The 16816-nt window shown below is 41.8% G+C and overlaps 1 protein-coding gene across 8 annotated transcripts in view; it reads left to right on the top strand.

The window, feature by feature from the left end:
• Positions 1-16816, top strand: part of LOC122887808 (rho guanine nucleotide exchange factor TIAM1-like) — a 79339-nt gene that overhangs the window by 10370 nt on the left and 52153 nt on the right. For 4 of the 8 annotated variants that reach the window (XM_044221346.1, XM_044221349.1, XM_044221343.1 and 1 more), the window contains exon 1: positions 12247-12490. The exons of 2 other annotated variants lie outside the window; for them this stretch is intronic. The gene's annotated coding sequence lies outside the window, so the exon portion shown is untranslated. Of the gene's footprint in view, positions 1-12246; positions 12491-14263; positions 14399-16816 lie in introns of those variants that run through there. 2 more of the 8 variants (XM_044221347.1, XM_044221344.1) reach the window with 1 other exon arrangement.

Here is a 16816-nt window from a genome sequence, read left to right as displayed (position 1 = left end):
TAGAGAGGTCACTTGTGCTTGTGCGTAGTTTTTATTTAGTCTTGAACCTTCTATCACATATTGTTGCCCTTTACCAGGAAAGCTGCTCATTAACTGTGACCATGAAGCCAGTTTCATGCTTTGTTTTTGGCTCACATCTTTAATTGAAACAATCAGTCAAACAACAATAAAGGAAGAGGTCATCAGGAGGGCAGTTTGTCACTCATTCAGGAAACCTATCTGGATGTTATATGTACCATTGTCTAAAGAGGAACAAACAGTTTGTTGATTGTGCATAATTGAGACAAATGACCAGTGTTCTCCATTTAAATCCACTAATTGAAAATCAATTAACTAATCCACTAATTCAATACCAGATGGGCTGTTCAATGCCATAGTAATTACAGGAAAAGCTAATTTGACAAATGCAAACAATACTGATAATTTACCTCATTCACCTTATTGCCCTATTTTAGTCATAATTGTCTTGTCTGTTTAGCTCTAATGTCAAATGGCCAGATGAAGTATGGGTTGTCCTGAGGTTTTGTGGGTTTCACTGAACTAAAATCATTCACTAGCTTGGCAGCATCTCACAGCCCCAACCAAAATCCCATCCTTCTCTGCCTCCTGTTGTCTGCCTCTTTCTGGCTGTTTGTGCTTCTAATTATTTGAGCTTGCCAGCTAACACAGCATAAACCTACCAAAGCACTGATGTGTTAGCAGGGTCACACCAGTCCAAATCTGCCACAGACATGGGAGAACAGCAACACACAACGGTCCTTGGTTTTGCTGATGTACACAGAAAGCTTCAGAGTTGGAGGGTGCAGTGGGGTGTCAGGTGTCCTCACCCACTGCACTTCTGTAGTATGAAGGATTTTACCATGCAGTATGTGTTTGTGTAGATTTGGACATTTTTTGCATTTTAGTGTAGAACACAGACATGTTCTTTTATTCTCAAGGATTATTTTGCTGCACAAAGTTATTAACTCATTCATTTTATGTTTGGTATTTTCATCTGTAGTAATATTTTTGCATAGTTCACTAACAAAATGTTTGTGCGTATGTACAATATGTGATGTGCAAGCATGTACACGTGTCTAATATTTTTGGGCTATATTTGTGCACAAGTAACTGTAATTACTAGCACTCGTGTTTGTGTGTATGTATGCTCTATATATCATTCCTGGTTTGTATGTTGTGTACCCGCATGTGGATGTTTGTGTAAATGCACCTGTGTGTGTTTGTGTGTATGCTCGAGAATGCGTATCGTCTCTGTCTGTGCACCTCTCTCAGTGGGTGGTAACTGTTAAACTCTTCCATTTGCGGGGATTACTCTTCCAGTCAGTCCTGTGGGAGTAGCCATCAGCCTGTCATCTTTCAGAGGAGCACTATACCTTCTGATGCTTTAATCCCTTCTTCCCTCTCCTCCCCTCCTTTTCCCAAACTCAACCTCTTAACCTCATCTCCCATTCTCTCCTCCTTCCCTCCCTTTTTTGCTGGCGCTGTCAACTTTCAGCTGAAGTGGCTGAAACTCTAAAAAGCTGTGATGTTACAGCGCCGTCTGACGCATTCAATACCAAGATGCTGCTGTTTTATATTCTTATGGGAAGAAACTGTTAGCTTTGTGTTACGTAGGTGTTTTAAAAAAAATGTAAACTGATGACAAAACGCTCAACAAAGAAAAGTATTTAATAATGTTTTTTTTGTCATAGAATCCATTGTTTATCACAGTAGATGTCACACAGTGTGAAATAAGATTCATATTATTACAACATTGTCCCACGTTTGAAAATATTTAAAAAATGTGAGTTTTTAAACTAGCTGAGCTTCATTTTAACATGATTCCCAAAGATCATTTATGCCTTTAATACTATCTTTTACTGTGTCTAGTTCTGTATGTGGAAACCCGAGAGCTACTGAATGGGGTTAGATGACGTAAATTTGAGATGGCTGTGTGTTACAGACAGTGAATGATGTAATGAGACAAGCACAACTGGCTGACAAGAAAAGGTCTAATTCTGTCTCTGCTGCATGACCTGGAAACAACCCATATACGAAGATTTCTTAAATGAGCAGGAAGTGCATGAGAATATGTTTGTGTGTTTGTGAGGCTGTACTTAGGCACAGTGGTGCCCTGTACCAAATTTCATGGCAATAGTGTGTTTAGAAATCTGTTTATATACATTTAAGTTGACTTAGAATTAAATTAAAATACATCAACACAACACCCCATTATTAAACATAGCACTTGTGGCATGGCTCTATGTAAGGCGATGTCGGTCGGTCGGATCGGTCCACCACTTTGGTCCAGAATGAAATATCTCTACACCTATGGGATGGATTTCCATGAAATTTAGTATAGATGTTCATGGTCCCCAGAGGATGAGTCAAATGTCTCAACAACTTAATGTAAGCTCTGTTGCTGGGATAAATCCCTGTTCAGTCAGTCAAATCATCACTGAAATAGAGCAAATCTTATTTACTTATAATTATCAGAATCAGAATCAGAAATACTTTATTGATCTCTGAGGGGAAACTCTTTGTTACAGCAGCTCACTATCACATCAGTGCACACGGGAATAGAAGTACTAAGCAAAAAATATAATTCACTATAATACAGGTCAGATAAATTAAATACCAAGTGGGTATAAGTATAAAATTTAAATAAGTGTAAAGAACAAAGTGGGTTTACAGGTTGATGATAATAATACGGTATAATAATACAATGTAATAATACAAGGAGTAAGTAATAGTACATGATCTGTCAAGTTAAGTGTAGCTTATTAAGATTATAATGAGACGGTGGATATTGCACAGCAGTAATTGAAGTATGAATAAATATCAATAAATAGGGAATTTTAAACTGAAAAGAGCATATTGCACAGCAGTATTAACACAGAATATTGCACAATTATGTCAAGTATTGCAGTGATGTTAGTGATCAATGTCCAGTTGAATGACTTAGGGTCAATAGACTGACACTTAGAGGGAGGAGTTAAAGAGTTTGATGGCCACAGGCAGGAATGACTTCCTGTGGCACTCTGTGGTGCTTTTTGGGGGATGAGTCTTCCGCTGAAGGTACTCCTTTGTTTGACCAGCACGTCATGGAGTGGGTGGGAGACACTGTCCAAGATGGCATGTAGTTTGGCCAGCATCCTCTTCTCTGACACCACCGCCAGAGAGTCCAGCTCCACCCCCACAATGTCACTGGCCTTACGGATCAGTTTGTTGAGTCTGTTAGCGTCCGCTACCCTCAACCTGCTGCCCCAGCATGCAACAGCATACAGGATAGCACTGGCCACCACAGACTCATAAAACATCCTCAGCATTGTCCGGCAGATGTTGAGGGACCTCAGCCTCCTCAGAAAATAGAGGTGGCTCTGGCCCTTCCTGTAAAGAGCTTGAGTGTACTTAGCCCTGTGCAGTTTATTGTCCATGTGTACTTGTAATCCTCTACAATGTCCACACTGACACCCTGGATGGAAACCGGGGTCACTGGTGCCTTGGCTCTTCGTAGGTCTACAACCAGGTCCTTAGACTTTGTCGCATTGAGCTGCAGATGGTTCTGCTCACACCATGAGACAAAGTTTCCCACCACAGCCCTGTACTCAGTCTCATCACCACCGCTGATACTTCCCACCACAGCAGAGTCATCAGAAAAGTTGTGAGGGTGGCAGGACTCTGTGTGGTGGCTGAAGTCTGTGGTGTAGATGGTGAAGAGGAAGGGAGAGAGGACAGTCCCCTGAGGGGCCCCAGTGTTGCTGACCATGCTGTCCGACACACAGTGCTGCAGACGCATATGCTGTGGTCTGCCAGTCAGGTAGTCAACAATCCAGGACACAAGGGGGGCATCCACCTGCATCGCTGCCAGCTTCTCACCCAACAGGGCTGGCTGGATGGTGTTGAAAGCACTGGAGAAGTCAAAAAACAGGATCCTCACCATGCTTGCCGGCTTGTCTAGGTGGGTGTGGATGCGGTTCAGCAGGAAGATGATGGCATCCTCAACTCCCAGCCGGGGCTGGTAGGCGAACTGAAGGGGGTCCAGGAGGGGTCTGACCATGGGTGGCAGCTGTTCCAGCACCAGTCTCTCCAGGGTCTTCATTATGTGGGAGGTCAGTGCCACCGGTCTGTAGTCCTTGGAGCCACTGGGACATGGCGTCTTTGGCACAGGCACAAGGCAAGATGTCTTCCACAGAACAGGGACCCTTAGAAGACTCAGGCTTAGGTTGAAGACATGTTGAAGGACTCCACATAGCTGGGGGGCACAGGTTTTTAGCACCCTGGGGCTTGTTTGAGTGGAGTTTCATTAGCTGTCCTCTCACCTGGTCAGTAGTCAGGCACACAGCAGAGGTTACAGGCGGGGGAGGGGGGGAGACATCAGTCTGAAGAGGGCCGTTAGCCTGAGAGCCAGTTGAGGGAGGAGTAGGACTCTCCCAGGAAGATGGAGGAGGGGGGAGCAGTGGACTCAGAGGAGTCTGAGGGCAGACAGCAGCTAAGTTAGAGGGGGGATGAGCAGGAGCCGGTGTGTCGAATCTGTTAAAGAACAGATTAAGTTCGTTGGCCTTGTCCAAGCTGCCTTCAACTGCTGCCAGTCGGTCTGAAGCCAGTGATGCTCTTCATGCCGCTCCAGACCTCTCTCATGTTGTTCTGCTGGAGTTTCTGCTCCAGCTTCCTCCTGTACTTCGCCTTGGCCTCCCTGATCTTCACCTTCAGGTCAGCCTGGATTGCCCTCACCTCCTCCCTATTACCATCAGTAAAGGCCCTCCTCTTGGCATTCAGGATGTCTTTGATTTCATTTGTTACCCACGGTTTGTTATTTGGATAACAATGGACCATCTTAGTTGGGACATTGCAGTTCACACAGAAGTTAATGTAGCCAGTGATGCACTCAGTGAGCCCGCCAGTGTCTTCTCCATGAGGCTCACAGAGTACATCCCAGTTTGTCACCTCAAAACATTCCTGCAGTGTCCCAATTAGTCAGTGTTGTTGAAACACTGACATGGTTGAAGTCACCTGAGATTAATATGAGTGCACTCGGGTGTTGAGTCTGGAGTTGTGCCATGCTATGTTAGTGTTAACTTCTTTTTAATGTAACTTAAGGTATACAGTGATGCATAATTCACCACTCAAAACAGATATTTAAATGCATTTATTGAGCTGGAATGTGGGAAATTAGTATCTTTTCAGGTAATAAAATTAAAGAAACTTGTGTCTAGTATGAACAGAAAGTTCATGTCAGAATTTCATATTTTCATTGTATGGAAATATGGAAATGATAGTGGAACTTCCATAGTGTGTGACTAGTAATCTGTATTTGTACTACTGTATCCCAGAAAAACAAATTTCCATTATTGCTGCAGAGCCAAGACTTGGTGTCTTTAGATTTGACTTCTTACGCATGATATCAGAGCTTAAGGCCAGCGTTTTTTCCAGGATGCCATGTCAGAATCCATTTTCATCGTTGTCTAAGAGTCTCTGATGAGCAGTGAAATCTTTTGATGTGTGTGGCTGCAGCCTTGTAAGGGATTGAGCGTGCTTTAATAACGAAAGAGTAGAATGGTGTCTGTGTGTGTGCTTTTGTGTCTCCGGAAAGGCCAGGTTACTGGGCTGTGTGAGTAATGAAATGGGTTGTGCAGTTTGCGACAAGGTCAAGATGTTGTGTGGTGTGTGTGCAGCCGTCTGAGCACTGCTACAGCCTAATCTGTCTTTCAGTCTTCCTCCCTCAGACAACTCCCTCACATCCTACGCGGTCCTCCACTTACACAAACACGCACATTTTATTCCTTTGCTGCCATTCCTTGTTAATTTCTATACAAATGGTAAGAGCTGCATAAAAACATAAGAGACATGTACTGTTCCCAACCCTCCCATGTGCTTGTATCCCAGATAATCATCTGGGATGCAGCACTTAATTAATGCTGCTCCCTATTTACATTGATGGGGATTATGATTGGTGCAGTACATTTACTCCACTGATCTGGACGTTACCAACATGTATGGAAGATAGATAAGTCTTTATATCTGATACTTTTTCTTGTGGATTATATCTGATTTTCTGTGATGCTGGTTATGCTGGCCAAACATGCTGAGTGCCAACTGATGACTCTTTGTCAGCCCATTCTCTTGTTGAAATTGGGTGTGTATATTACTCTCAGCAGGGTTGCATGCTAATGTTTATCCAGCCTTAACAATTTTAAAGACATATTTTGTCTTCACCTTTGCTACATATAATTATTTTCTTCCCAGAACTACAAACATTTTAAGAGATTACCATGTGGATACAATACTTCTCTACAGTAATTAAAATCAAAATCCTCGGCTAGTTGGTTATTGAAGGGTTTTGTACAAAACCCCTACAGATAGATTCACATCTCTGCTGACTCTTGTGAGATGCTTTAGTATTATTATTTTTGCCTTTGGAAATACATGTGCATTGTTTATTGCCTATTTTGGTCTTAACCTCAACCCACATTGGACACTATCTTAAAACCAGCTGATCCTAAAATAAGGTAGTGCTGACTGCGGCGCTGCTTCTTGGCTTATTCATCTTTCTGTTTAACTCAGCATAAGTTAGAAAAAGATATATACTGTACATTGGTTTGGTGTAGTATTAACTGTGTAGTGTCTCCAGGGGAAGAATTTCTAGTGTTTGTTTTGTGTGTGAGGGACCGAGTGCAACTTCAGTGTGTTATCTGATTATTGGCTGAACATTGTTGTTAATGTGTTTGCCTACTTATGTGTTTCAGTGAGTGCCTTATTAGTTTGGCTTGAAGTAGCTGTGTGAGCATCAGTCCATCAGGTTTAGGGATAAGTGTAGCTGACTGTAATACAGACCATTAATTTACTTAGGGAATGGGGGATTTACATAATGAGTCATTCACACCAAGACAGGACATTGATGCCATGTGTTTGTATGTGTATGTTTGTCTGGAATTGATTATCAAACTGTTTCCAGAATGTAAAATAGTTAGCAATGCATTAATTCATTCTTGAAATATTGGTACACACAGATTTGATCTTATGGAGGGGGGGTTATTTGTCGGAATATTTCTTGGTAACTGGTTGCCTGGCAACTGCTCAGAGGCAAGAAATCTGGTACATAATCCCCAAAAACAGCGATTTGTCGTTTTTGTATGGATAAAACAAACAAGATACAATGTGTTAATTAGTGACCTTTAGAGCTGCTGGTAGATGGATTTTGTTACCGTTGGACAGAGCCAGGCTAGCTGTTTCCCCCTGTTTTTAGTCCTTGTGCTAAGCTAAGCTAGCTGGCTGCTGGCTGTAGCTTCATATTTAGTGTACATGAGTGGTATCAGTGTTCTAACAAGGATCGAACACTAAAGCGAATAAGCATATCTCCCAAAATGTTGAACTTTTAACCTTTAACTTGTTTGTGCGTGGAAATTAGATATTCATTGGGTTAATGGTTCATGAACGTTTCATATGTAGGGTTTTATTTTCAAATTTAAAGGCCCTGCTTACCCAGGGTAAACCCACACAGGTGGTTTTAATTATATTGCCTGATTAGACCTCTTCTCTGGGCTGTGTGCACATGTGGAGTCCATGTTTGATAGGCATCTCCATGACGCTCCTCTTAGCTTTCTTGCACCTGTTAGGGCGGGGTAAATTACACCTTTATCATTCTTATCAGTAGCCTACATTGAGTCAAGTGAGCTCTTGTCATTCTCAGCATAGCTCTGTTCACCTTAAACCTGAGCAGAGGTCTAATCAGCCAGAATTATTGACCCACTTGTGTGGGTGTGCATGGCCTTTAAGAGAAAAAATAAAACATTTGTCATTCAGGCCTATTGTCTTATCTTGTGAAAAACACCCACTGGCCCAGTGTTAAACAGTGTAAACAGAGTTTGTGTAAGTCTTAGCAGCTCAGAAATGGTGTCTATCACAGGTGATGCTATTTAAATGGTACATGGTTGATGGATGATTTCCATCTGTTGGCAAAATGCTCATTCATTTGAATGAAAATGTCACAGACTTTTTAAACTTCTGACAAATTCAAAACATACATTTGTAAGACAGCTTTGTATAATTACTTATGCATTATCTGTACCTTGTCAATACTAGATCAGTCACTTCCTCTCTAATAGCAAGGCTCAGACACTCTCAGATCTCTGCACTGTGCCCATCTGATTTCACTTCTCTGTGACAATGTATAATCTGTGGTGATCAGACAGCAAGGCTCAGAATCAGATGCATTTATGATGTAAATGACCAACTCAGATCGGTTTCCTCTGAGACAACATGCGGGGGGGCTGAAGGTCATGTTTCTCTGTACTGTAAGAGCATATTAAACCACAGCAGTGTAGCAGTGTTTCAGTAACAGCAATGTAAGAATGACTAAAGTAAACAGTGCAGTATACAATGTTCCTGTTTGATAACCGCAGGTAATGAGCTAACCTCCCCCGACATGAATATTAATTAGACATAGCTTTGGGCTAATGTTGCACAGATGTGTGCTGTATGACCTTGTAGTCTAAGGACAAGAATATACAGGCTCATTAGCAAATAATAACATAAACTTGACTGTTGACTTGCTCATTTTTTGACCATCTTCTCCTAGGAGCCATTAGGAGGCATTATACTGTCAGCAGGTAAGCAGTGAACCAGAATAATTCACTGGCCTCCTCTGAAATATAACTGTGCAGTTTTATGTGCATCACATCCAACACTATATACCTGTAGTCTTTTTTGACACATGACTAAAAAAATTTAAGTGAACATCTAATATTGGCTTAGACAAAGCCGTTGACACTGCAAAGTGAAGACTAGGCATGGGCTTGAGTACTACAACCCTGTGTGCATGTATTATTGTTTTTCTGTCTGTATGTGAATGTGTAGGTGAGGGTGATGGGCCATAGAGGAGGCTGGGTCCATCTGATCTGTTACACTTGACGACTGAAATAATTGACGTCTCACCTATGGCGTCAAACCCAAGCTGTCCATCACAGTGTTAAATCTGATGCATGTCATTGTTTCTTTGTGTTGATCATGAAGGGATGCAGTCTAACACCTGATGCCCGCTTATTCTCCAGTTTGAGGGTCTGTCAGTCACATCTGTAAGTCACATCTGTTGTCATTATTAATGATTGCAGTTGTGTCTTTCTATACACCTGTCCAATTTATTTTTTCTGTCTGGAGCGTGCCTGTGTGTCTGTATGTGTGCATTCAGCATGCTTTTGTGTGTATACCACTGTGCACATGCATATATAGTGGTGTCCCATGCTAATGGAAATTGTAATAGCGCTAGACAGGGATTAGCTGATATGACCCTAAGCAGTGGAACTAGCAACCGGTAGCTACTGTGACTCTAAGAGAAAGGTAGCAGGCCAGAAGGGATGTACTATTGTGGCCCAGCATTACATACATAATTCATTAGTTGCACTCGCATGGCTGGTGATAATGATTTTATCAAATCTGGCAAGGTGGGTGGTTGGGTGGGGGAACGGGCATCCTGACTATGTATATGTGCATATCTCTTTTGTCCATTTTCCAATACAGTATGTTCATGAATTTCAATATGATATGTTTAGCAAGAGAGATGGCAGGAGGCATGAAATGGGAAACCAGTCTCATCCCTTCAGCTCTTAACTGAAATTGCCACCCCCACCCACGCATACACACCGTGATAACGTCTGATAAGGATTGAAAGGCCAGCTCAGGTGTGCAGCAAGACAGGAGAGCAAAGCCGGCTACATTTCACAGCGCTACTGCCAAATAGTCTGTTTATTCAACAGAAAAGGCGACTAGTGAATGGCCTTTGATATTCATTTACTCATCGCTGTCCTGACTGCGGGCTGTACAGCTGAGAACAAACAATGAGAATGTTCACATTACAAAATGCCAAATGATGAGAGCAAAACAAGAAAACAAAAACTACTGATGTTTCTCCAGCCCTCCTCTCTGCTTACATAACATCCTCCACCTGCTGTGGTTATCATTACCTCCTCTGTATTCTGTTTGTGCCAGCATGCCATCACAGCCATTGCTCTGAGTTGTCCTTAAACCACTAACCAATTCCTCCCCACTCTGGATAATTGCATTACAGCCCAATAACGCTATGTTTGGGTAGGAGTGTGGAAACTAGTTGTCTAAGTCGCTGTTCATCCTTCTGAATCAGTTATTTCCTGTTTCAGCCAGCTCCTAGCAGGACACGACCTTCTCCAGCTAATTTGTTAGATAACACAGAAAGAAACAAACAGGGAGACAGAAAGGAAGGGGATAGACTGGGAAGAGAATGAGGTCTGATGAGTAGACAGGTGCTAGGAGACAGTCAGACAGACAGCATATGTGCACATACACACACGCTTTACACAAAAGAATTGTAATAGGCAAGAAGCGCTACAGTGGTGTTGTCTGAGTTAGGTGCTGAAATGCCATCATGTGCCTGGGGGTAAAAGGTTGTGAATGTGTGTGTGTTGTGCGTGCACCAGTGTGCACTTATGTTAGCGACTTTGTGTTTGTGACTGTCTCCTCTCTCTCCCCTGTGGAGGCTGTGTCAAGTCCTTTTGTTGGGTATATCTGTTACCTTCCCTGCCCTTTGTCCCGACATGTTTGCCTCTATAAATGTTAAATGCTTCCAAACGCCAGTTATTTCAGGAGCTTCACAGTGCAGCAGACAGAGATAATGGGAAGTCATCAGCCTATTATGTAATCGTCCCTGTTTTTCTCATAAAATCCCTTGTCCTCAAGCCAAACATTTTGGTAAATGATTTGATGATCCTTAGAAATCTGAGCATTGTTTTGTCAGAGGATACAGAACAAGTTATCTCCAGAGAGAAAAATAAAGTAATTTATTGTTGGAGTATGTACACTAATGTAGTTTTTTCATATTTTGAGATGGAAGATTTTAATACATTTGGGTGAAACTCACCACTGAGTCATGTTGTAAAACCTCTTCAACTGACACATCAACAAGTTTCTTTAGAAAAATGCTAGAAGGATATTTCTTCATTTCCTGGATCCTAACATTTTCTGGAGTGCTGAGACTGTTTTTTGGTTGAGTATAGCCCAAATAAGAATTTCTCCACACTTCCTGCCTTTGGATTTAAGCTATACAAGACCCTTTACACTCTTGTGTGAACTTAAATTAAACTACATAGTGTACATTTTACTCTACAACACATGTTTGTGTGTGTGTGTGTTATAATGAGTTTCCACCAGTACCACAAAGGAAAATACTTACCAAAACATGGTGAGCAAAGTCTCAAAAGTTAATCCTGGATAGCAAAATGGACTATTCTCATGACTGAAACCACTTAATTTCTACCAAACATAAATATATTGTTTAACACATTTCACCGTAACATGATTGTCCTAGTCTTGGTACAAAGACACTTACAAACTGTGTCAAACTTGATTCTGTTTGTATTTACTTTTGTCACATACACCTATGTTTTCTTATGTTGATGACAAAGGCAAATAGCTAACCACACTAGTGACAATATGAAGCTGTGAATTTACCCATATTTTGTAAGCATAGGAATGGACAGAGGAGTAGTGGATTATGCTGCAGGAGTGGTTTGAGTATAGTTTCTATGGACATCTTGATATTTTTTTGCCATAAAACTGGGTCACTGTTGCAATACATTGTAATTGTTGTGAATCCAAGCTGACTACAACTGCTGTCAGTGAAGGAGCAGGCTACACACTCAGAGCTGTGTTTCAAGCCTACAGGCGGTGATGTCTTGATACTTTCAAAACATGGTGGAAAATATTCAAAAATAGCAAAAACTATCAGTTGTGCGTTAATTTTTTTATTCGATGCCTCCGTAACAAAAAGCCTGGTGGGTTAGAAGATAGTAAAGGAAAAATGAGTGGGAAAAAAACAAGAATGAAGCAGCAGCACAACACGAGCTACAGCTGCTCTCATGGAACGTTTCCAAGGGATGAGATGGATTCTTCTTGTACTCCACTGCACCTCACTGGGCACCTTTCTCACCTTTATCCTCAAACTACATCTCTATTCTGGTGCATTAAATCTTACAAGTTACTCATTTTAAGATGACACAGAACTTGAGGCCAGAGAGCCAGCAATTAAAAAGAGGACTGGGACATCTAAAGGCTTAGAGGCACAGACCCAGCACACATGCTGGCAGTCAATTGGCAAGCCGGGGGAGGTGAAATTGGAGAGAGAGGGAGTGGAGATGAGAGAGAGAGAGAAAAAGAAGGAGGGCAGGGTGAGTGCATATGGGAGAGAAGGGGAGAACCAGAGAAAAAGAGGGCGGGCTCAGACTCAGGCAGCGCACACACACACCCTCTCCTCAGCCTTCAGTCTGGTCTCGTAGTGCAAGAGGCAGCATGTGTTGAGTATGTGCTGTAATGTGTGTATGTGTGCGTAAAGAGTCCAACGCTGGGCTGGAGTCCGTTAAGACGTCTCACTGATGCAAGGATTCCCCTGTTTGCTCCCGGAGAGGACACACGCTGACTGTGTTTTAACCACCACGGGGAATTAACTGTTACGCACACACAAGGAACACTGGGAGCTTAAGTAAAGGTAAAGAAAGACATTTCTTGTTTTGAGGATGTTTTGGGAGCTTTGTGAGTGACAGAGAGGGAGAGAGAGAGTTGCTTGGGTGATTTAGATAACTGGCTTCATGTTGTGTGTGTTTAGATGATTTGTTAGCCATTTGGATGAATGTTAATGTTTGTGTGAGAAAGACAAAAGGAGGTGAAGTTACAGTTAGGAGTCCAAATGTGTGCATCTGACTTCTTCAACAAGCGTATTGTTGTACATGGTCCATAAATGTGTGTGTGTGTGTGTTAATGTCTGTATACCAACGTATTTGTAAGATGGCTTTCTTACACAGTGTGTCTCTGTGTGTGAGTGTGACTTCTCTCCTTTTCTAGTACTGTATACTACTGTTTGGTGGTGGCTCTTTTCTCTTGATGGGTCCCTCCCGCTCTCTCTCTCTCTCTCTCTCTCTCTCTCTTTCACACATTTTGTTTAAATAGCCATCCTGCATGGGCCAGTGTGTGTGTTGATGAAAGGAGTTTATCAGTTATTAATGTTCTCACTGGGACATTGCCTAGTTTCCTACCTGAGGTAATTTGACAACAACAAAATACCTTAACAGCCCTCTGGACTGGCAGCACCTGACATTTCCCCGCCATTGAACAAACTGCACAGCTCAAAGGGCAAACATAGTAATGCATGCTGTAGCAGTGTGTATATTTGATTGTGTGCCTTTACGTAAGAAGCACAGGAGAGATGAAATTACTTGAGATAAAGTGAGATATCTAAAACTCAAGCAGTACTTACAGTGATTATGACTTGTCATCAACCGTAGCCCTCAGAATGAAAAAAGAGCAGGTCAGTCCTCAAAATGTCTGGTTATGTCATCAAAGGCTCACAATGCAAAACGAAGAAAGAGGGATCATACACTAACGGATTTGAATCTGATAAACACATTAGCCTACTTTGTCTGTGTGTGTGCTGTTTGGAAATTTTAATAGAGGATAAAAGAAGAGAAACAGCTAAAAAGATAGACAAGAACTAGACAGACAAAGAGGGAAACCTACTGTAAGAGCTACTGAAAGTCGTGAGGAAACAGCAGTTAAAGGCAGTGTGGCACTAAGACTTGGCAGAGAGCGACAGTAGCCAACAAGACAGAATAAGAGAGAGAGTGTGTATAAAAGAGAGAGGGGATAAGGGACAAGTTGCTAAATTTAAAGGAGATACAAAATAAGGAGGAAAGTCTGCAAATGTGCACTTTTACCTCCTACTGAACACTTCAGATGTATTTACCATCTGTCACTCAAATGGTTGTGTGTTAGTGGAGGTGTTAGGTCTCAGCTGTGCAGAGGGTCATCTTTAGGCATCCAGACAGCCAAAGAATTATGAGGGGTCAAAGGGCATAGAATATCTACTGTCCTTTCTCCTCCCTCACTTTCATGCTTCTTCCCTAGAGAAAAAAAAAATCAGTCCTCTTGAGTATTTGGTTTGGTCCATTAAGAAAAGTCAGTAGTAAAATAAGATAACGTGAGAAATAATTTAGTTTTGTGGGTCAGTTTTTTTTATTTAGACAGGTCTCTTTTTATTTATTTATTTATTATTTTTATTTTTTTAAATCAGGACCTTATGATCAGCCAGACAAGACAAGATATTTACCACTCATCATAGTATTTAGTGTGTATGGCTTCATAATGGTGTGATAAAACATTACAAGAAGTCCAAATATAGGTAATTTGGTAAATGGCTGCATTTATATAGCACTTTTATCCAAAGCACTTTAAAATTTGCCTCTTTTTCGCCCATCCACACACATAGTCACACACAGAGTCAGCGAGCTACCATGCAAGGGGCTGGCCTAACCATCGGGAGCAATTTGGGGTTCAGTGTCTTGCCCAAGGACACTTCGACATGTGGACAGAAGGAACTGGGGATCAAATCGCCAACCCAAGGGTTAGTGGACAACCCGCTCTACCTCCTCCTTAGCCTTATCACCAAAATTTAAAATGCTGCTCCTTGTGTTGTAAACCTTTACTATTAGTGTTTGTTTTGATTTTGAGAAGAATAAGAACTATAAACTAGCCATCTCTCTCACTCTCTCTTTCTTGTTATCATTTCTTCACGTTATCTTTCTTGCTACAATTCACTGCTTCAGTTGCTGCCATGAGGAAGTTGAACATTGGCAGGGTGTTTTGAGGAAGTGATCCGTAAAAGGATTTATTGTGGCAGATAAAAACAGGTGTGTGTGTGTGTGTGTGTGTGTGTGCACATGTGTGTGTGTGTGTATGTGCACACACTTGTTTTTCAAAATTGACAAAGACTTTGTGAAAGCCTGGGGCTGTGAAAAGGGGGGAAAGCCATTATCTCATACACCGTTATATACTGCTTGTCCAGGTTTATATGTATGTGTGTCCATTTATTATGTGTGCAAGTGTGTGTTCAGGACAAATATGTGTGTGTCCACACAACCATGTGCTCCGTCTGTGTACAGTAAGCTAATGTAGTGTGTGAGCGTGAAGGGGGAGGGGCTCCGGTAAGTGAACCCCTGTGGGTGTGTGAGTTTCTTTGTATTGTGTGTATGTGTGTGTGTTTGTGTATGTGTACATACTGACCCAGATTGATACACTGCTCTCATGCTAAGTCAGCTCACCTATAGGGCAGATACAGTTAGGCTTATCCTCTGTTACACACATCCAGCCTCACGTAAAACACCCACACTCAAGCACATGTGTTGTCTCTTTGGAGGACATTGCATTCACTTACATTCATGCCCCTCACTGAAACCATAACCACTACACAAGCACTGTAACTCCAACCTTTACCTTAACCTTAATCAAACAAGTGCACTCACACACACAGCCACAGAGTGAACACACTAGTAGATATTCTGCAGCCTTAGTATAATCTATACTATAAATACAAATATGTAAGTCATACTCATCCTTTGGTCTGCTCAAGTGAAGCTCATAAAGCGCTCCATGCATCAAATAATACATTATATAAATAATAATAATATAATAATACTAATCATCATCATCATCATCATCATCATCAACAACATGGAACTCAAGCTTACTGCAAATACTCCCAGGTCTTTATCCTCTGCAGTGAATAAGACTCTTCTGACCTTGTGGCAGAGCAGACGAATGCCCTCTCTTTATGATTACAGATACAGTACATAAGTTGCAGTTTGATGAGCATGTGGTGGGCATGATAAAGGGATGATGCAATTAACATGAAAGGGATGATCTCCCTTTCTCTCCCTCTCTTTCTCTCTCTCTCTCTCTCTCTCTCTCTCTCTCTCTCTCTCTCTCTCTCTCTCATCTTTGTCCGCCTGCCTCTCTCATTTTGTAACCGTTGTCAGAGACTGCTTCATCCCTCTTCCTCAGTGGTCCACTTATTTCTGCTGTTAAGCAAATATAGGGCTTATGCAGCCCCCAGTGCCCATCTCCCCACATGCAATCAAGCTGTTTAAATGTTTGTGTTTGACTGTGTGCCTTTGGGTTCTCTGTGTGTCTGTCTCTCGCTATCCCAATTCTCTGCTGCTGTCACTGAGTCTGAGCCCAGCAACAGACAGATTTTTGAAGTCTGTTTTGGGAAAACCAAGACCAAACTGACAGCTGAGGGTGGAGAGACATTGTTTTTCCTGTATTCTGGTTTCACAGTGTGTCTAATTAATGTGCTGGTTTAGTCACGATTGCATTCAATAGTTAGGGGGAATCCCTTTGCAGTGTAGCTGATAGAATAAGGCAATGGTTCACAAGCTGGGAGTCGGGACCCCCCCAAGGAGTGACAAGATTAATCTGAGGGGTTTTGAGATGATTTACAGAACAGGACAGCAGGAAAAAAACCCATTTATGCTTCACAAAATTGCATTTACTTTTTCTGATGCTCCCCCAATCCTTTTTTTTTCTTGTGAGTTATTGGATAATTTAAGCTCTTTAGGTCTCTAAAAACTATTCAAATAAAATGGGGGTGGAAATGGGGGGACAATTTGGTTGACCTGGTCATAAATCATGCTACAGGTGATGATGGATCACAAGTAGACATTGATTCATTTTAAGGGCACACAAGTCAAATAGGCTGTGATTTTACATATATATGCATTTATGTGTGTGTTTGTATGTCTGTATTCCCTGGACTTTTTGCATGAGCTTTTGAAAGTATGAGCAATTGCAAAAGACAAGAGAGGCTGAATGAGTCAGTGTGAACATTATTTCACACTGACATGTGCGTCCGTTTGTAATGTCACTCGTCTGGTTGAGCAGGACTACAAGAGTTGTTAGCTGGGGGTGCACAGCATCAGGTGAAGAAATGTTTTTTTTTGTGGCAGACCCATCAACATCAACCCCCTGATGAGAAGAAGAAGAA

This window comes from Siniperca chuatsi, linkage group LG14 (genome assembly GCF_020085105.1).
Source record: "Siniperca chuatsi isolate FFG_IHB_CAS linkage group LG14, ASM2008510v1, whole genome shotgun sequence".
Lineage (NCBI taxonomy): Eukaryota > Metazoa > Chordata > Actinopteri > Centrarchiformes > Sinipercidae > Siniperca > Siniperca chuatsi.
This window is presented reverse-complemented; position numbering and strand designations above follow the sequence as displayed.